We start from the raw sequence: 19,470 nt of genomic DNA on the forward strand, positions 1-19,470 counted from the left end.
TTTAATCATAACAAATACAATTACATTTTTCATGTAAATTTACACTTGTACAAAAATATGTATTTCCTTGAGACACTATGTTGTCTTAGCACTAGGAGCTATGTGAGCTACAGAGAGATTCAGGGAAATATAAAGCGCTATCCCCTACACACCTCACCACAGGATATGTATCTATAGGGGAAAAACTGAAATAGTTCTCAATATCAAGGGTTTTCTTTAAAAGGTTTTTTAAAAAAATCAGTAAGTATTTTCAGCACTTTGGGCTATATGGTCTCTGTTACAACTACTTGATTCTGCTACTGTAACACAGGAGCAGCTATAGACAATATTTCAAAAATAGGTCTGGCCTTAATTAAGAGGGTAGAATTTATGTCAAGTGTTCTTATCACACATACACAAAACATAATAATAGTAAACGCGGCAGGAAGCAACATTGGGATGTGATGAATACGTCTGTGGCCTTGTTGATTGTGATGGTTTCACAGGTGCAGACTTATCCCCACACTTACTGAGTTATGTACAGTGAATATGTACAACTTTTTACATATCAATCATTCCCCAATAAAATGTTTTAACAAATAACATTAAAATATAGGTATGGTTGTGTTTCAATAAGACTAATATCTGGCTGGATTTCACCCATGGGCTACAGTTAGTCTACCTCAGATCTATATGAATATTTCCAAATGGATTGAATACTCTTTAAAATAGTTGTTAGTATTCCATGAGAGAAAACATTATTAATGGTAAAGGCAGGTTTCAGTTAGATTACAAGCTGAAGCAAGTCTCTAAAAATTGAGATTTGTCTAGGAAAGAAAGAAGAGCAAAGACTCCAGTCATGAGAAAAATTAACAAAAGTGTGGTGATAAAGATCAAACCACAAAATTGGTCCAGTTGCCAAAAAGGAAAAAAAGAAAAAGAAACTTTTGATGAGGAGCAAAAGAAATAAAAACTGGTTCTGAGTATTTTTTTCTTTCATTTTCTACTTCTAAGTAATAAGTTATGTCATCCTTGCCATGGGTTTCTAGAACTTTAACAGTCGCACTTTTTTCAAGAGTTCTTTCTCCCTTCTCTGAATGGCATTTCCTACTAAAACTATAGCCTACATGTCAGTGGACAATTGTGGCCTAAATATGAAGCCCAACTGCCTCAAAAGTGGAGAATAGTCTAGTGATTACTCAGGAACCATCATAGCATCAATGATTCATTCTCTTCTCAGGCCTTAATCTGGAATTCTCCCTTTACAGCAAAAAGAAAGGATAAAAGCCCCCACAGCAAAAGGGACGGAGCAGTGTTGTTTAGCCGAGGTAACAGAGAGGAGCTGGCCAGAATACAGAGCCCTGACATTAGATCAGCACAGAGAACTACAGCAGTTCAATCACAGCCAGGAAAGGTCACCCCCTAGGGTAATAAATAACCAGCAACAGTGTGATTTTTGGAGGAAGCAACCTTTTCTAATACAATTGAGAAAATGCTCATCTTTATAGTAAAGTCATCTGTAGAGAACAGATAAATAAGTTTTAGCAAACAGTAAGTTATCTGCAACAAGGCACAGGCATAACAAAGGCTCTTGACCTGTTAGGAATCTCATGGGGTGTATAAAGAAGAGCAGCAGAATGAGTGGATGAAAAAAAAACAGTCTAGGGCAAACCAAAAGGAGGTATTTTTCTTAATCACATGAGACAAGATTTTCACAAGGCCCTGACAAGACAGTCTGAAGATTTCCCTGAGCTTGACTAAATTTAGACAGGTTTCTTCCTGACTCTAGGCCCTGACCTCCCTTTTCTTAGAGCATTTTCTTTAGCAAACTTGTAATTGTAAATTCTTTCTCTGATCCTTTGAGAGATAAATCCTTTTAAAAGCCTCTTGCCAGTTTTATAACCCAAGAATGTCTTTCTCAAGGGGCTGGGAGTCATTTCTTTGAAATATAAACATGAAGGAAGATAGAGCCGCTATCTCCCAATCTTCAGTGGGCACCTATTTCCAACTTGTAAAATTACTTCCTGTCATGAAGTTAGAAGAAAGTTTACTTTCCTTCAGGTAAAGCCAATTAGCAAAATCAGATGGTCTATGGTTTCTGCACCCCAGTTCTTTTTTTTAAAATATGTATTTATGTATGTGTGTATGTATGTATGTATGTATGTATTTATTTAAAGAGAATGAGAGAGAGAGAAAACGAGCCAGAGGGGCAAAGGGATAGGGAGGGAGCCCCAAGTAGACTCTGCACTGAGCGGGTAGCCTTGATGCAAGGCTTGATCCCACAATCATGAGATCATGACCTGAGCCAATACCAAGGGTCCCACGCTTAACTGACTGTGCCACCCACCTGCCCTTCTGCACCCTGGTTCTTAAAAACTCTTCCACTGTCTTTGTTTCAGCAGAGGTGAAGTCAGACTGTGTCTGGTCTCTACTCCCTATTACAATAAACTCACATAAAATGTTCCATAACTGTTTAAACTTGGTGCAATTTGCTTTCATAGTCCTTTATAAGAAATAGTAAAAATCAAAAACAAAAGCAAAACTCCTCTCTATATTATGTACTTATGATAATTAAAACAGGAAAAGTTAATTTCTTAAGATAATAATTGATGTCTAATTTCATCAATGTTTTCCTATTTTCCGAGTCACCACGGAATTTGTTGGCTTCATTGCCTCAGGAAGAGTTAGTCCTGATTGACCTGATGCAGAATTCACCTGAAACTGGCTTTTCCCTGCCTCAAACCCTAAACTATCTAAAAAGTTTATACTAGGGGCAAAGGTGGGGTGGGTGTACCCATTTGAGATGAGAGGCAGAAGCAGAGAGAGAAAGAAGGGAAAGTTAAGATTCCCCCACACTATATAGGAAATACAGTTCTGGGGCTCAGTAAGAAATGATGAGTAGACCTTGGGTTTTTATTGTACTCCAGGAAAGTGATAGGACCTGGAATATAGTGGGCAAATAGAAGACCTAATTTAAAACAAACAAAAAATACAAAAAAGGTCTTCATTGAAGGATGCCCAGTAATGCCAAATAATCCCCATGACACCAGCCTAGCACAGAAACAAGAGATTAGACATCCTCTAGGCACTAGGGAACCTGGAGCAACACACACTCCCATAATCAAAATGTGCACCAAAGACCAGAGATAAGTTTCTTTTTTTGCTCTAACATCCTTCTTCCAAAGTTCTTTGTACAGTTCTAGAAGAAAGGAAGAATCCCCAGTGCCTAAGGTTGTATTTCTCATACTCCTGGCAGAAGAGTGGTTTAGATTTTGATTCCACATGACTTAAAGAATATAAAGTTTTAGATTTTGATTCCACATGACTTAAAGAATATAAAGTAAAGTGACATTTCTGCACAGCTCAGTTTGTGGATTCAGGTTTATACTCCCTATAATGACAATAGTTTCATAAATGTTAAAGATTTTATTTTATGCTATTTCACATGCATTAACATATTTTTACCAGGAGGTTGTTAAATTGATATAGATTTTACACTATATAGATTTTATGGATAATGAAAATCAGGAATAGAAAAGTTAACTAACAAAAATTATGGTATAGAATGGTGTTTAATTTAGAAATGGTTATCATTTCATTCTACAGGCTTAGTCTTTCAGAGTTAACATTTTAATTATTTTTATTAAAAATACCAAGACAAGACCACAACTAAGAATATATTTATAACCTCTATTTTTATTTACAAGAGAATGTGAAGCAGTATATCAGGCATGCTTATAAAATTAATTGTAGATAATCCAATGTCTACGGCTCATTGGGTGCCCCCCAACATGTTTATGCATACGTGCGCGTTCGCATGCACACACGCGCGCGCGCACACACACACACACACACACACACACACTCTTTACTGGATTTGTGCCTCTAGATAGGAAACATCCATTACACCAATAAAAGGGGTTAACAGCAAAAAAGCAGGGGGAAAAGAGCTCTTTATTTTCCGGAGTATATGTCTCGAACGCACTGTGCCAGGTATAATGTTAATTAATAAAGAAGAAAGAAAAGTGGGAGGGAGGAAGGAAGGGAGGGAAAGAGAGAAGAGAGGAAGAAAGGAGGGAAAGAAGGAAGGAAGGGAGGGAAAAATTCACTATAAAGTAAGTTGTGTCCTTTCTTCCTCCTTCCCACCCCTCTTCTGCTGGGCTAAAAAAGAATCAGTGGAGGAATGCAAGAGAATCAGGAACCAGGGTGAGCCTGGACCATGCTGTTGTATGTGTCTTGTGCTGCCACAAATGCATAGGCAGGTAAGAAAGTGTAACGATGTGCTCTGCAATATAGCTGATGGGCTTCAGAAAGCCTCTTCATTTGGGGGCGTCCCAAGTAGACCAAAGGGAGCAGCCAGAGACTTGCCAGAGTGGACAGTAATGAGATAAACACAGACTATGAGTTTGCAGAACTAAAAGGTGCTTCAGTGTCTGCCTCAGAGGAAATGGTGTGAACTGGATGGATCTCACATCAGAAATCACCCTTAATGACATGATACTCAAGCTCAAGAGGGAGATGTCACCCTAACAAATAAGTGACTGTAATTTACCAGCTATATTCTACAAAAGTCTGTAAATGACTAGGCTAAACCTTAATAAACAAGATTGTGTTTTCTACCCAGACCATCCAACAAATTCCAGGGACTAAAACTAGATTATCCAGACAAGTTTCCCAGAAAATAAACATAGCATCCTCTGACAACTGTCCCAGTAAAAAGGTTTGAGATGAAAAAGAGTTGGGAAATACTAACAATATACATCACCCTTCTGAATTTATTGCCAAAAAATTAAAATTAAGCAAGAAAAATGGAAAGATTCCACTCTTGCTTTTCATCTAATGAAGTTCATTAAGATATTTATGTGAGAAACATTTACATATAATTCAACTGATATACTTACTCTTATTTAAATATAGTCTTTCAGAAAACATTTTATTTGCAAATTTATCCAGGCATCAGAATATGAAAAGAAAAAAAGGAAAAGAAAAAAGTGGGTCCTAACATATTGTTATTATTATTATTTTATTTATTTGAGAGAAAGAGAGCAGGAGCAGGGGGGAAGGGTAGAGGGAGAAGCAGACTGCCCACTGAGCAGGGAGCCCAATTTGGGACTCCATCACAGGACCCTGGGATCATGACCTGAGCCAAAGGCAGACACTTAACTGACTGAGCCACCCAGGCGCCCCCAAAAATAATATTATTAAAATAAGTTTATTATATCACTGTCCAAGTTATTGTTTTAAAATAAAATAACTGGTAAATAATGTATAGAAAAAGCATAATTTCTGGAATATATTCTTACATTTTTCACTCCTTCAAAGTCATATTCCTCTAATAATTTCATTCAGGCAATATACAAATAATATATGTAACATGAAAGTATTCTTGCATGTATGAGTGTGTACATGCAGGTAAAATAATTATTGTTAATATTTTAACTTTAAAATTATGTTGAAAGACTGGCAAAAAAAATCATCTTGATTTTTTTTAAGTTTTTATTTAAATTCCAGTTAGTTAACATAGAGTGTAATATTGATTTTTTAATTAATGTAACTTGCAATGACTTTTAATACAGGTGGTCCCCAACTACTCTAGTCCAACTTAGGATTTTTTAACTTTACAATGGTTCAAAAGCAATATGCATTCAATAGAACCTGTACTTCACATTTTGAATTTTGCCCTTTCCTGGGCTAGTGATACATCTTACAATACTCTCTTGTGATGCTGGGCAGTGGCAGTGAGCCAGAGCTCCCAGGTAGCCACCTGATCATGAGGGCAAACAATTGATACACTTACAACCATTCTGTGCCTATATAATCATTCTGTTTTTGACTTTCAGTACAGTATTCAATAATTACATGAGATAGTCAACACTTTATCATAACATAGGCTTTATGTGAGATGATTTTGTCCAACTGTAGGCTAATGTAAGTGTTCTGAGCATGTTTAAATTAGGCTAGGCTGAGCTGCAATGTTTGGTAGGATAGGTATATTAAATGCATTTTTGGGGGTGCCTGGCTGGCTCAGTCAGTAGAGCATGTGGCTCTTGATCTCAGCATTGTGAGTTTGAGCCCCATTTTGGGCGTAGAGTGTATTTAATAAAAAACAATGCATTTTTGACTGATGATATTTTCAACTTACAATGGATTTATTAGGATATAACTGTATTTTAAGCCCAGGAAGATCTGTATATTGAAAAATAATCTTATATGAGTGGCAAACGATATATAAAAAATAAGGCAAAAAAGGAAAGAGGAAACCCTCTCACAATTCAGATCAGGTTCACTTCAGCAAATAATATTGCTACATAGAGGCCATGGAAATCACCCTCATATGCAAAAGCTCTTCACAATTATATAAGGTAAGAGTACAGTCATTATTTTATGTGTACTTCAGAGTATAGAATATAGAATAAAAGCTATATTTGTTAATAATGGAGTGTATAAAATATATTAAATATACTATATTTAATTTTAGGAAAATGTGAAGTTATAAAATGTGCAACTCCTATAAAATGAAAAGGTAAGTTAAATACAAAAAGAGTAGCAATTTTGAATTAAATTCAATCTACTCATTGGATGATTCAGAGAAGGAAATCAAGTGACTTAAAAGTCAGTTTTATCACAACAAATTTATGAGGCCAGCATTAGCTTTATACCCAAATCAAACAAAACAGTAGAATAAAATAAAACCAATCTGTCATAAATTTAGATTCAAAATCCTTCAACAAAACTTGAGCAATTGAGTTCAATAGTGTATAAAAAGAACAGTACAACATGACTAAGTTGGCTTTATTTCAGATATGCAAGATTAATATTTGAAAAGCAATAAGTGTAATTTGCCATATCAATATCCATTTATTATAAACACCTTCAGAATACTAGAATAGAGTAGGTATTTTCTCTATACAACCTATAGTTAGCACCATACATACTGTACAACTCAGTCATTCTACTTTTAGGCATATATCCCAGAGAAATAAAAACTTATTTTCAGACAAAAAGTTGTACATGGATGTTCATAAAAACTGAATAAAAACCAATGTCAAAAATGACATTGCCTGCATAGTTGCATAGAACATTCAATAAATAAGTCTAGAAAAAAATAGCATATTAGTGGTTTTCAGGTATTAGGGTTTTAGAGGGGCAGAGTCAGTGTGATATAAAGGGATAGTTGGACCAAGTCTTACAGTAATGGTACAGTTCTTCTGTATCTTGAGTTTCATGGTAATTACAGGAAGCTACGCATGTGATAAAGTTACACAAAACTACATACACATCCATGCACATGAAATGCATGTATAACTGGTGAAATCTAAACAATTCTAAATAAATTTTATACCAAGGTCAATTTTCTGACTTTGATAATTGTACTATCATATGTAAGACACTACCACTAGAAAAGGCTAAGTGAAGGGTCATGGGATCTCCCTTAAATTTCTTCACACCTTCTTATGAATCTAAAATTCTTTACAATAAAATGTTTTTAAAAATCAATTTTAGGTAATAAAATATAACGTGAACTTTAAAATATTTAGCTTTACATGCTTGTTTGAACAATTTGAAATATATATTAAAAAACACACTTTGGATTATGAAATAATAAAATATCATTCCATCTACAAACATGTCAATATTTGTAAATATTTCTAAACTGATTATAGCTTCCCAAACATATCAAGCATGAATAGAGGATTATTTTATCAGACAATGGACTTCACTACAGATCTTGAGTTTCAGTTTTCCCTTAAAAAAAAACTGCTTTGCCCTCGTCAGAATGGAATTTCTCTGGAAGTGGTAAAGGATTACAATTTTAGAACGAGTGTGTCCTTTGGTGTGTATGTTGAGGGGAGTGGAAAGTGTATGAATGTGGAACTGTTATAACTCAAAGCATAATGCCGACAGTAGCAAAATATAAATATTTTTCAGGAATCCCTATAATGAAATCCTATGTGTAGAAAATATGTATTTCTATTTTTCATTAGCTTTCTTATGTTACAAAGAATGCTTGGAGCTGACCCAGTGACTAAAATAGTTTATTCCTTCTGAAGAATAAATATTACATGCATTATTGCAATATAGTTTCCTTTTTGTGTTGCCAGTAAATATATTTTTGTTCATTTTATTTGGGCAGCACCAGGAATAAAATGTAATAATTTTTCATGAAATATTTCAATTTAAAAATCCTGTCTCCAAAGAATGTACAAGGAGTAAGCTGATAATTTTAGATTAAATACCAAGATGACTCTTAATGTATATGTACATGTTCATTTATTATGATTCATTATTAATTCTCTATTGTCCTAAAAGTATTAGTTTGTCTCAGGTGCTCTAACTTCTTAAGCACTGTTGCAATTTTTAATTACATATTTGTCATACAAAAATGAATGTACAAGTGGAGAAAATATCTGAAGAATGTACCAAAATGTATGAAATGGAGAGAAAGACACTATTGTTTCCATAGTAACGGCAGGCTTAACTTGTTACTGTAGCACCATGGAAACTGAAGAATAAAGAACATGGAGTACACCGAAAACATAAATTTTCAAAATTAAAGATTCATATTGGTAAATTTGCATCAACTATGAAGAGCCACCCTCTCCTAATTCTATTTGGGATCAGGATCCTGCTTAGACTTAGAATTTGGCTTAGGAAAACTACAGAGAGCCACTGTTCCAATTTTTATAAGGACTGCCCTAGTTCATTGTTAAAATATGCTTGGCTGATCTCTCTGAAGGTTTTAAGGATTATGTAAAATGAGATAATATATGAGAAAGTGCTCCATAAATTTTAAGAAGCTATACAAATTCATCATTGTTATTCTTCCAAATCTAGATAATTAAAGTCTGCCACTTCTGTTGTTAGTAACACCACCAATTCTTATATGTGTCTTTGCTTAAAAAACAGGTTATTTTGTTCATTTTATTTTGCACAGAAAGCGTATTTCTTTAAAGTTTTTTTTTCCAAATATTTAAGTCTAGTTTTCTCTTTTTACACTAGGAACACTAAAAATTAATACAGAGTTTACATGATTAATGCAATGGATGAAAGAACAGATTGAACCTTAGAACTGTGGCCAATTTTCTTAAGAGTAGAAAAAAAAATTAATTGAATTTGATGGTCCAGCACCATAACATATAATTTCTTAGCTTTTTACTTGCAGATCTGATCTAATGGAATATATTTTAGATGAAGTTTCTTCATATGATGATTAAATTTAAATGAGAAAATATTTTTGTCATTGCTTTATGTCTCTAGTTTTAAATACAGTGTTTCATTATACTTCTTCTTCCACTATATAAAAAGCATAGGAAATTTTATATAAGTCTGAGTGACATGGTTAAATGTTACCTTTACCTGTAGTCATCTTGCTCTGCACATTGATGTCAAGAAGTCTGAGTTAATTTTCTCAAAACAATAGAAAGAGTCATGTTAAAACCACTCTTTGTTTTAATGACATGTTAACAGAGAATAGTGGTTAAGAATTTAGAGTCTGGAGGTATACTGTGTGGCTACCAATCCATCTCTGGTGCTTACTGTTTCTGAGATGGGATAAATTACTTATGCTCTCTGCCACATTTTACCATTGTAAATTTGAGATCATAGTATGTACATTACTTTTGATTTGAAGACTAAATGAACTAAAATGTCCAAAATAATTAGAAAGGTGTCTAGCATGAAAAAGGCACACAATAAGTGATAATTATTATTAGGAAAACATTCAAATTTATTTACAAATATTTCAGTCTTGCTCAGCAAGAAAATACATTGCTAAAGATAAAGGATACAGACAGAAATAATAAATATATAATGTCTTATAATATATCCATTCCTTATTTTAATGTATAAACATTTTTATTTTTTTTTACTTTTTATTTAAATTCAATTAGCCAACATATAGTACGTCATTAGTTTTTGTTGTAGTGTTCAATGATTCATTAGTTGTCCATTCCTTTTAAATACAAAGATAGGAAAGATTAACTTCTCAGACATATACATAACAAGTCACAGAAATAATATCTATTCCAGTGAAGTCTATGCAGTCTTTTATACTAGTGAAATTTCAGATCAGCAATTTTAATGTGATTCTCATAGAATTTTTCCACAAGGTTCACAGTTTATTCATACCTTGTTTTCTTGTATTTTAATGTGTAGTATTTCCTCCTTAGTATTTTGCATGTCCTAGAATATTGTTATCTACAGGTAAAGAAAAGTTCTCAATTTTGATTCTTAAAGGGATTGTTTATCTTTAAGCAAAATATTCAGCTTTTACAAATATGATGTTATTAGGCTGTGAGACTTCTCTACACTTGAGGTTACTGGCTATATGTAAATTATTTTTTCAGATAAAATGGAGAAGACACTAAAAATAGTAGAATAATAAGCAAACACAGTATGCTTATGGATTGTAAATAATTTGATGCCTCATAAATCTAGGTTCAAAGCTCTACTTCTGCCTATTATTAGTTATAGAGATATGGGCAATTACCCAAAAAATTTCATTAGTAAAATTGTGATAAATAAGCCCAAATTCAAAATAAAATGAGAAATAATTATTTTAAGGTATACAATGTATATAAAGTGATAGAAGGATAATAGAAATTTGTTTAGCAGTAACAACAACATAATAGATATTTATGATTTTATAGAGTTTGAATAATTCTTTTGGCAGTTATGTCAAGTTTCTTATACTCAATAATCAACAAACTGTTATTAAATTCTTAAAAGTGTATTAGTATCTTATGGGGCGCCTGGGTGGCTCAGTTGGTTAAGTGACTGCCTTTGGCTCAGGTCATGATCCTGGAGTCCCGTGATCGAGTCCCGCATCGGGCTCCCTGCTCGGCAGGGAGTCTGCTTCTCCCTCCGACCCTCCCCTCTCTCATGTGCTCTCTCTCTCTCTCTCATTCTTTCTCTCAAATAATACATAAAATCTTTTTTAAAAAAAAGTGTATTAGTATCTTGGAAAGACCAGAATTAACTTAGTATCCAAAACTTTAAAAACATATAATAAGACTCTGTTCTCCCTCCACGCATGGATGCCTTGACTGTGTTACGTGTTTCTTTGCAAGTGCACTTACCACTGAAGCCAGGGAGATGAAATTCTTTGGCAAGAGCAGGGTAACATTGGCTGCCTTTTGTTCTAATAGAAAGAAGTAGATTGAGCCCTACCCCCAAACTATAAAAAATGCATTCTCTATAGTAAAGGGAGGTTCTGTTACTAAAAATAGTGACAATATGTTGGTTGATTAAAAAATACATATCTACTATTTATGGAAAATTTTAGATAAACTATATCAGTCATTTGGTAACTCATAAAAATACTGTTACTTATTACTTGCAAATAGCCATTTGTTATAGAACTTGTTTGCTGAAGCAACTGGGGAAAGCTAAACACTGATGTGTACACTAAATATTTCTTATCTCAGTGTGGTGTTTGTCAAGGCAACTGAAGGGAAGAACCAAACTAAAACTGGCAACTTTGCAAACAAGAAACAAAAGGGGAAGAGATTGTCCAAGATTTAGAACTTTAAGAGTTGAAGGAGACAACTTTCTCATCTTTCTCATCCCCAACTACTTACAAATAAAACTGAAAAAAACTATGATCAATAAAAGCAGAAAAATACCCATCCTTGTGTTGAGAATCAAATTAAGATGATGATCAATATATATGATATCAAAAGCTTTAAGATGCTTCAGAGTGAAAGTCTACCTGTGTTTAGAATCAAGTAAATCCTTTGAGTTGGATAAAATTATTCAGTAAAAAGAGGAGAAAAGTGTGGCTACACCACAAAGCCCGATAAATTGAAAGTACCTTCAATTAATTTGAGAGGAGATAAAAATTATTAGCTTAAATTGACAGAACCAGGAAGGAGTAAATCCAATATTCAAAGACAGGAAGTCTGAACAACATGTATTATTGTAAAGTTTCAAAAGAAAAACATATAACAACATGCTATCAGAAAAAAAAATAATGAGAATTGTATTATATCTAATTTCTCATCAATAATACAATTTAACCAAAGAAAATAAAATAATAGCTACAAAATTGTGAGCAAAATAAATTTTGGGTCTGCAACTATAGTTCCATCAAAATATCCACCAAATATAAGGATAAAATGAAGACATTTTTAGATACACAAAGATTAAGAAAGTATACTTCTTTCATAATGTTGCTTAATGAAAAATTCACATGAGAAAGCATTTTGGTAGGGGAAAAAAAAAAAAGGAAGAAAACATGGCAACCAAAAAGTGGTATATTTTCCGGAGTATAAAGAATAAAAACACTATGAGGGGTTCTGTGTGTTAAGAGACTGGTAGTCCAACAAGTAAAAAGTTGAACAGATTAAAAAATGAACCGCACTTCTTAAATCCTTAAGAGAGCAGAGGACACAAAGCATACCACTGCCCCAAGATTGAAGAGACAGACAGGTGCATAAAGTGAGTCACAGCTTACTGGAGCAGAGACACACAGGCAAAAACCACCATGGGAAGCAGTGCGGGGGTATGATAACCTGAACTGTAACTGACAAATTGCTGAAGGCTCAGTGTAGACAACCCCAGGAGTTAAAAACTCTAAGAGGTTCCAGTCATCGAGTGCCCTCAGTATGAACTATAGTTGCAGACCCAAAATTTATTTTGCTCACAATTTTGTAGCTATTATTTTATTTTCTTTGGTTAAGTTGTATTTTATGAGATTTACCTCCAGGAGTTCTATTAGGTTCCAATGGCAGATATCAGAGAAAAATCCCTTCTTATTCTCAGCAGGGGAGAGAAAAAGGAACCATTGTGAAATATATCAGAGCATTCTGTTCTTCTTAACAATACCTGCTTTCAGGAGAAACTAGTTAATCAGAGCATAACTGACCAGGGAGACAGGAAATACAACTCTAGCCATCCTGTTCCACCTGGGAGACTGGAGAGGTAACACTGAAAAACATTTGTGAAGTTCAAAGTCCAGAGGCATAGGTTCACAGAAGACTGAGTCCTAGTAATAAGACTACCATGCTTTTACTCCCCCTACCCCTCACCATATTACTGAAGGCCTATTTACAACAGTTCCTTTTGCTGAGTATATCATTTCTGGCTCTCAAGAAAAAATAAAAAAACATACTAAGAGGCAAAAAAGCAAAGCACAATTTGAAGAAACAGAAAAAGTATCAGAACCAGTCATGGCAGATATGTTAGAATTATCTGATGGAAAATTTAAAACTATTATGATTAATATGCTAAAGGCTCTAATAGATAAAGTAGATCGTATTCAAGAACAGATGGGCAATATTAACAGAGATGGAAATCCTAAGAAAGAACCAAAAAAGTGCTGGAGCTAAACAACCCTGTAACAGTAATGAAAAATGTCTTTGATAAGCATATTAGTAGACTGTACATGGCTGAGGAAAGAATCTCTGATTTTAAGAATACCTTATTAGAAACTTCAAAAAATTGAAAACCAAATATAACAAAGACTGAAAATTTAAAAAGCACAAATATTGAACAGCTGTGGGACAACTACAAAAGGCACAACATATATGAAATGGGAATACCAGAAAGAAAAGAGAGAAGGAAACAGAAGAAATATTTGAAAAAATGATGACTGAGAATTTCCCCAAATTAATGTCAGACACCAAACCACAAATCTGGGAAGCTCAGAGAACCCATGGCAGAATAAATGTCAAAAAACAAAAAAAAACAAAACAAAACAACAAAAAAACGTTATACCAGGAATATTATTTTCTTTTTTTTTTTAAGATTTTATTTATTTATTTGACAGAGAGGAACACAGCAAGAGAGGGAACACAAGCAGGGGGAGTGGAAGAGGGAGAAGCAGGCCTCCTGCAGAGCGGGGAGCCAGATGTGGGACTCGATCCCAGGATCCTGGGATCATGACCTGAGCCGAAGGCAGACGCTTAACAACTGAGCCACCCAGGTGCCCCAGGAATATTATTTTCATACTAGAAAAAAATCAAAGATAAAAAAAAAATCCTGAAAGAAACTGGAGGAGGGAATAAACTTACCTATAAAGGAAAGATAAAAATTACATCTGACTTGTTCAAAGAACCTGTGCAAGCAAAAAATGATTAAATATTTAAAGTCTTAAGAGAATTAAAAAAACCTACCAATAAAGAATTCTTTACCCTGCAATATTATTCTTCAAAACTGAAGGAGAAATACTTTCTCAGATAATCAAAATTTGTTGGAATTTATTGCAAGTAGACCATTTGCACAAATGTTAAAAAGAAGTTCTTCAGAGAGAAGAAGAATATAGTTTAGAATCTCAGATATACATAATGAAAGGAAGAGCGCTGAAGAAGGGCTAAGTGAAGGTAAAATTAAAACATATTTTTCTGATTCTTAATTGATCTAACAGATAACAGTTTGTTCAAAGTAATAATACCAACAATGTAATTATTTATGCTTATGTATGTACTACACACACACACACACACACACACACACACACACACATATGCTTATGTATGCTTACACATAGTGAGATGAATGACAACAATAATATGAGGGATAGGAGAGAGGATTAGGATTATTTTGTTACTATAAGGTACTCACACTATGTATGAAGTAGTATAGTGTTATTTGAAAACGGACTTGGATTAGTTTTAAATGTATATTGCAAACTCGAAGGCAATAATGAAAAACGGTAAACAAATTATAAGCAATAAGCTAAGAAAGGAGAGAAATGGAATCATATAAAATGTTCAACTAAAACTGTAAAAGGCAGAGAGTGGAATACAAAAACAGTAATAAAAAGCAAAGGCAACAAATATAAAACAGTAAGAAATATGTTAGATATTAATTAACCAATATCAGAAATGCTTTGTCAATGCTCTAAATGCAGCAATTAAAAAAGAGACTGTCAGAATGGATTAAAAAAAAAACAATGCAACTATATGTTGCCTATAAGAAATCCATTTTAAATATAAAGACACACACAGATTAAGTGGATGGAGAAAAATACGCCATGCTAACACTAGTTGAAAAAAGTAGGAGTAGCTATATTAATTTCAAAGAGAGCAGACTTCAAAGCAAAGAAAGTTATCATGATAAAACAGGTCATTACATAATGACAAAGCAGTCAATTGTCTAAGAAGATATATAATCCTTAAAGTGTATGCATGTAACAACAGAGAGTCAAATGACATGAGGCAAAAACTAACAGAAATGCAAAGAGAAGCAGAAGAACCCACTATATTATACTTGGAGCTTTCAACACCCTTTATCATAAATGGACAGATTCGGCAGGCAGAAAATCAGTAAAGACACAGATGAACTCAGTAATACCATCAACAGGATATAATCAAAAACTATTAGCTACTTCATTGAACAAGAGCAGAATATATGCATTCTCCTCAAACTTACATGGAACATTTGCCAAGACAGACCATATTCTGGGCCATAAAAATCCACCTTAACAAATTTTAAAAAATAGAAATCATATAATGTCTGCTCTCAGACCACATGGAATTAAACTAGAAATCAGTAACAGAAGTGGAAAATCCCTGAAGTTGGAGATTTAACAACACAATTCTATATAACACATAGGTCAAAGAAAAAATCTCAAGAGAAATTAAGATATATTGTAAACTAAATGAAAATTAAAACACAAGTTATCAAAATTTCTGAGATGCAGTGAAATTAGTGCTTAGAAGGAAATTTATGGTATTGAATACTTATATTAGAAAAGAAGAAAGACCCAAAGTCAGTCATCTGAGTTGTCGCCCAGGGAAACTAGAAAAAGAAGAGCAAATTAAATCCAAAGTAAGCAGCAGAAATGAAATAATAATTAGAGTGGAAATCAATTAATAATTAAATCAATAGAGCAATCAATGAAATCAAAAGCTGATTCTTTGAAAAGATCAATAAATTAGATAAGCCTTTAGCAAAGCTAAGAAAAAAAAGAGAGGACATGAATTACTAACAGCACAAATGAAAGAGGGGACGTGACTAGATATCCTATGTACTTTAAAAAGATAATAAAGAAATATTATAAGCTACTCTATGACCACAAATTTGATAACCTAGACGAAATGGACCAATTCCTTGAAAGAAACAACTTGCCAAAACTCACATGCAAGAAAACAGAGTAAGCCTATATCTATGAAAGAAATTGAACCAATAATTAACCTTGCAAAATAGAAAATATCATGCCCAGATTGTTTACTGGTAAATTCTAAAAATATTTAAGGATGGAATTATATCAATTCTTTATAATCTCCTTCAGAAAGAAGAGCCAGAGGGAATAATTCATAATTCAGTCTTTGAGGCCTGCACTACCTTAATATCCAAATCAGACAAAGATTTTATAAGCAAAGAAAACCACAGACCAATATCTATCATAAATGTAAAAGTCTTCAATAAAATATTAGCAAATTGAATCCAACAATATATAAAAAGAATTATACACCATGACCAAGTGGGATTTATCCCAGGTATGCTGGAATAATCATGCAAGGATGGTTCAGTGTTTGAAAATCAATTAACACAGTCCATCAATCAACATGCTAAAGAAGAAAAATTGCAGAATCATCAATAGATGAGGAAAAAGCATTTGACAAAGTCCAACTATGATTTATGATAAAAACTCTCAGTGAACTAAGAAGAGGGAATTTCCTCAAATTGTTAAAATCTATCTATAAAAAGTCGACAGCCAACATCACATTTAATAGTGGACAACCAGAAGCTTTCCCAGAAAGATCAAGTATAAGGCAAGGATGCCACTCACCATTCCCTCATTCCCTTTAAATATTATACTGGGGCGCCTGGGTGGCTCAGAGGGTTAAGCGACTGCCTTCAGCTCAGGTCATGATCCTGGAGTCCCAGGATCAAGTCCTGCATCGGGCTCCCTGCTCAGCGGGGAGTTTGCTTCTCCCTCTGACCCTCTTTCCATCTCGTGCTCTCTATCTCTCATTCTCTCTCTCTCAAATAAATAAATAAAATCTTTAAAAATAAATAAATAAATAAATAAATAAATAAATATTATACTGAAAGCTCTGGCTAACACAACAAGAAAATAAAAGGGGGACACCTGGGTGGCTCAATTGGTTAAGCATCTGCCTTGGGCTCAGGTCATGATCTTAGAGTCCTGGGATCCAGCCCTGCATTGGGCTCCCTACTCAGAGGGCGTCAGCTTCTCCCTCTCCCTCTGCCCCACCCCCCTGCTCATACTCTCTCTCTCTCAAATAAATAAGTAATCTAAAAAAGCAAAAAAACAAAAAACAAATGGTGCTGGAACAACTGTATATCCACATAAAAAAAAAAACAGAAAACCAAAAAATCTAGACATAAACTTTATATCCTTTAGAAGAATTAACTAAAAATGGATCATAGAGTTAAATGTAAAATGAAAAATACTTAGGGGCATCTGGGTGGCTCAGAGGGTTAAGCGTCTGCCTTCGGCTCAGGTCGTGATCCCAGGGTCCTGGGATCGAGCCCCGCATCGGGCTCCCTGCTCGGTGGGGAGCCTGCTTCTCCCTCTCCCACTCCCCCTGCTTGTGTTCCCTCTCTCTCTGTCTCTCTCTCTCTGTCAATTAAATAAAAAAAAAAATTCCTAGAAGATAACACTAGAGAAAACCTACATGACTTTGGGTATGATGATGGCTAAATATATAACACTGAAGGCATGATTCATGAAAGCAATAATTGATAAATTGGACTTAATTAAAATTAAAAACTAAAACTACTCTGTGAAAGACAATGTCAAAAGAAAAAGACAAGCCACAGACGGGAAGAAAATATTTGCAAAATACACATATGATGTTATAGGAATATTATCCAAACTTTTAAAGAACATTAAAAAACTTAATAAGAAAACAAACAACTTGAAAAATGGGTCAAAGACCTTAGAAATCTCACCAAAAAAATGGCAAATAATCACATGAAAAGATGTTCCATATCATAGGTCATCAGGAAAATGAAAATGAAAACATAATTATATAGCCACTATGCACCTATTAGAAGAGCCAAAATAGGAAACACTGACCAAATGCTAGCAAAAATGAAGAGCAACTTTCATTCATTGTTATTTGGAATGCAAAATGATACAGCTACTTTGAAAGACATTTTGGAGGTTTCTTACAAAACTAAACACACTTTAAACATATACTCAAAACTAATGTCTTTAAATTTCACTTATTTTACTTCTATACTGACAAGATGTTATTTTTTGGTTATATATTTCAACTTTTATAATTGTGATATTAATGTAAAAAGCAAGCCTATTGTAGTTCCAAAACCAAATGTGACCTAATTTGTAGATGCCAACAACTGGTGGGTTTTAACCAGGCAAGTTCAGAGGAGAATTAGTGGATAGAAAGCACACAGGAACTTAAGACTCAGGTATGAATGCCTAGGAGATGGTGCCAAACAATAGTAGCATTTCAGCCAGAGTCCAAAGAATACAAAAAACAAGGGAGTTGCAGAGGTAGAAGGCCATGAACATCTTAAGAATAAATTCATGACATGTCTCACTTTCTTAATGTGAGAAGAATAAAGATTTTTCATACTTAAAAACATTTAAGTTATGCAACCAAATAAGTGTATATGATATATTCACATACTTTTCTGAAGTCAGGGACACTATTTTTCACCTCAGTGTTGTGTACTTTATTTGTGAATGAAAGAATACATGAGTGAGTTAATAAAGGTCAGTTCTTTTAGAAATTTACTCTCTCACTCTAATCAGTAGTCCTTTGAGTTAAACAGGTCTGCAATTAAGAATAGAATATTAAAGAAACAATTCACTAATTTTCATATATTTGAAGTAATATGATAGATAATGCTGAATGAATTTAAAACATTAATAATTTTGGAATGTAGTTTGTTACTAAAAATATATCAGGGCTTTACCTAGAATTTAAAATTCATGATAAATGCTAAGAAGTTTTCACTTACTAGCAAAACTGAAAGCTGCAAACTTTTGTTTTTTTTTTTTTAAGATTTTATTTATTTGAGAAAGAGAATGAGAGAGAGAGAGCACGTGAGAGGGGGGAGGGTCAGAGGGAGAAGCAGACTCCCTGCTGAGCAGGGAGCCCGATGTGGGACTCGATCCCGGGACTCCAGGATCATGACCTGAGCTGAAGGCAGTTGCTTAACCAACTGAGCCACCCAGGCGCCCAAAGCTGCAAACTTTTGAATCAGTAAAATTAATTTGACAGTTATCATTCTATAAGGTGAACAGCCTTTTCAAAGCAATTAATTAAAGGTGCCTTGTAAAAGTGAACAAATTATGAATTCATAAAGAAATTTATAATTAAACCAAAATAACCTTACAGAATGTATTGATGTCCAATTATTTTTTGCCTTGTAAATTTAAAATACTGACCATATATATTTTTATTAAATCCCATATTTTAACATGTTATCAAAGTGTATTTTATTCTTTTAGGTGCAATAATAAATGGAATAACTTTCTTCTCTTTCTGCTACTTTGTTATTAGTGTATAGAAATGCTACAATTTCTGGGTGTTTCATATCCTGCAA

This window comes from Eumetopias jubatus, unplaced genomic scaffold (assembly GCF_037043125.1).
Source record: "Eumetopias jubatus isolate StellerSeaLion01/CBP00866 unplaced genomic scaffold, mEumJub1_p1.0 scaffold_3, whole genome shotgun sequence".
Lineage (NCBI taxonomy): Eukaryota > Metazoa > Chordata > Mammalia > Carnivora > Otariidae > Eumetopias > Eumetopias jubatus.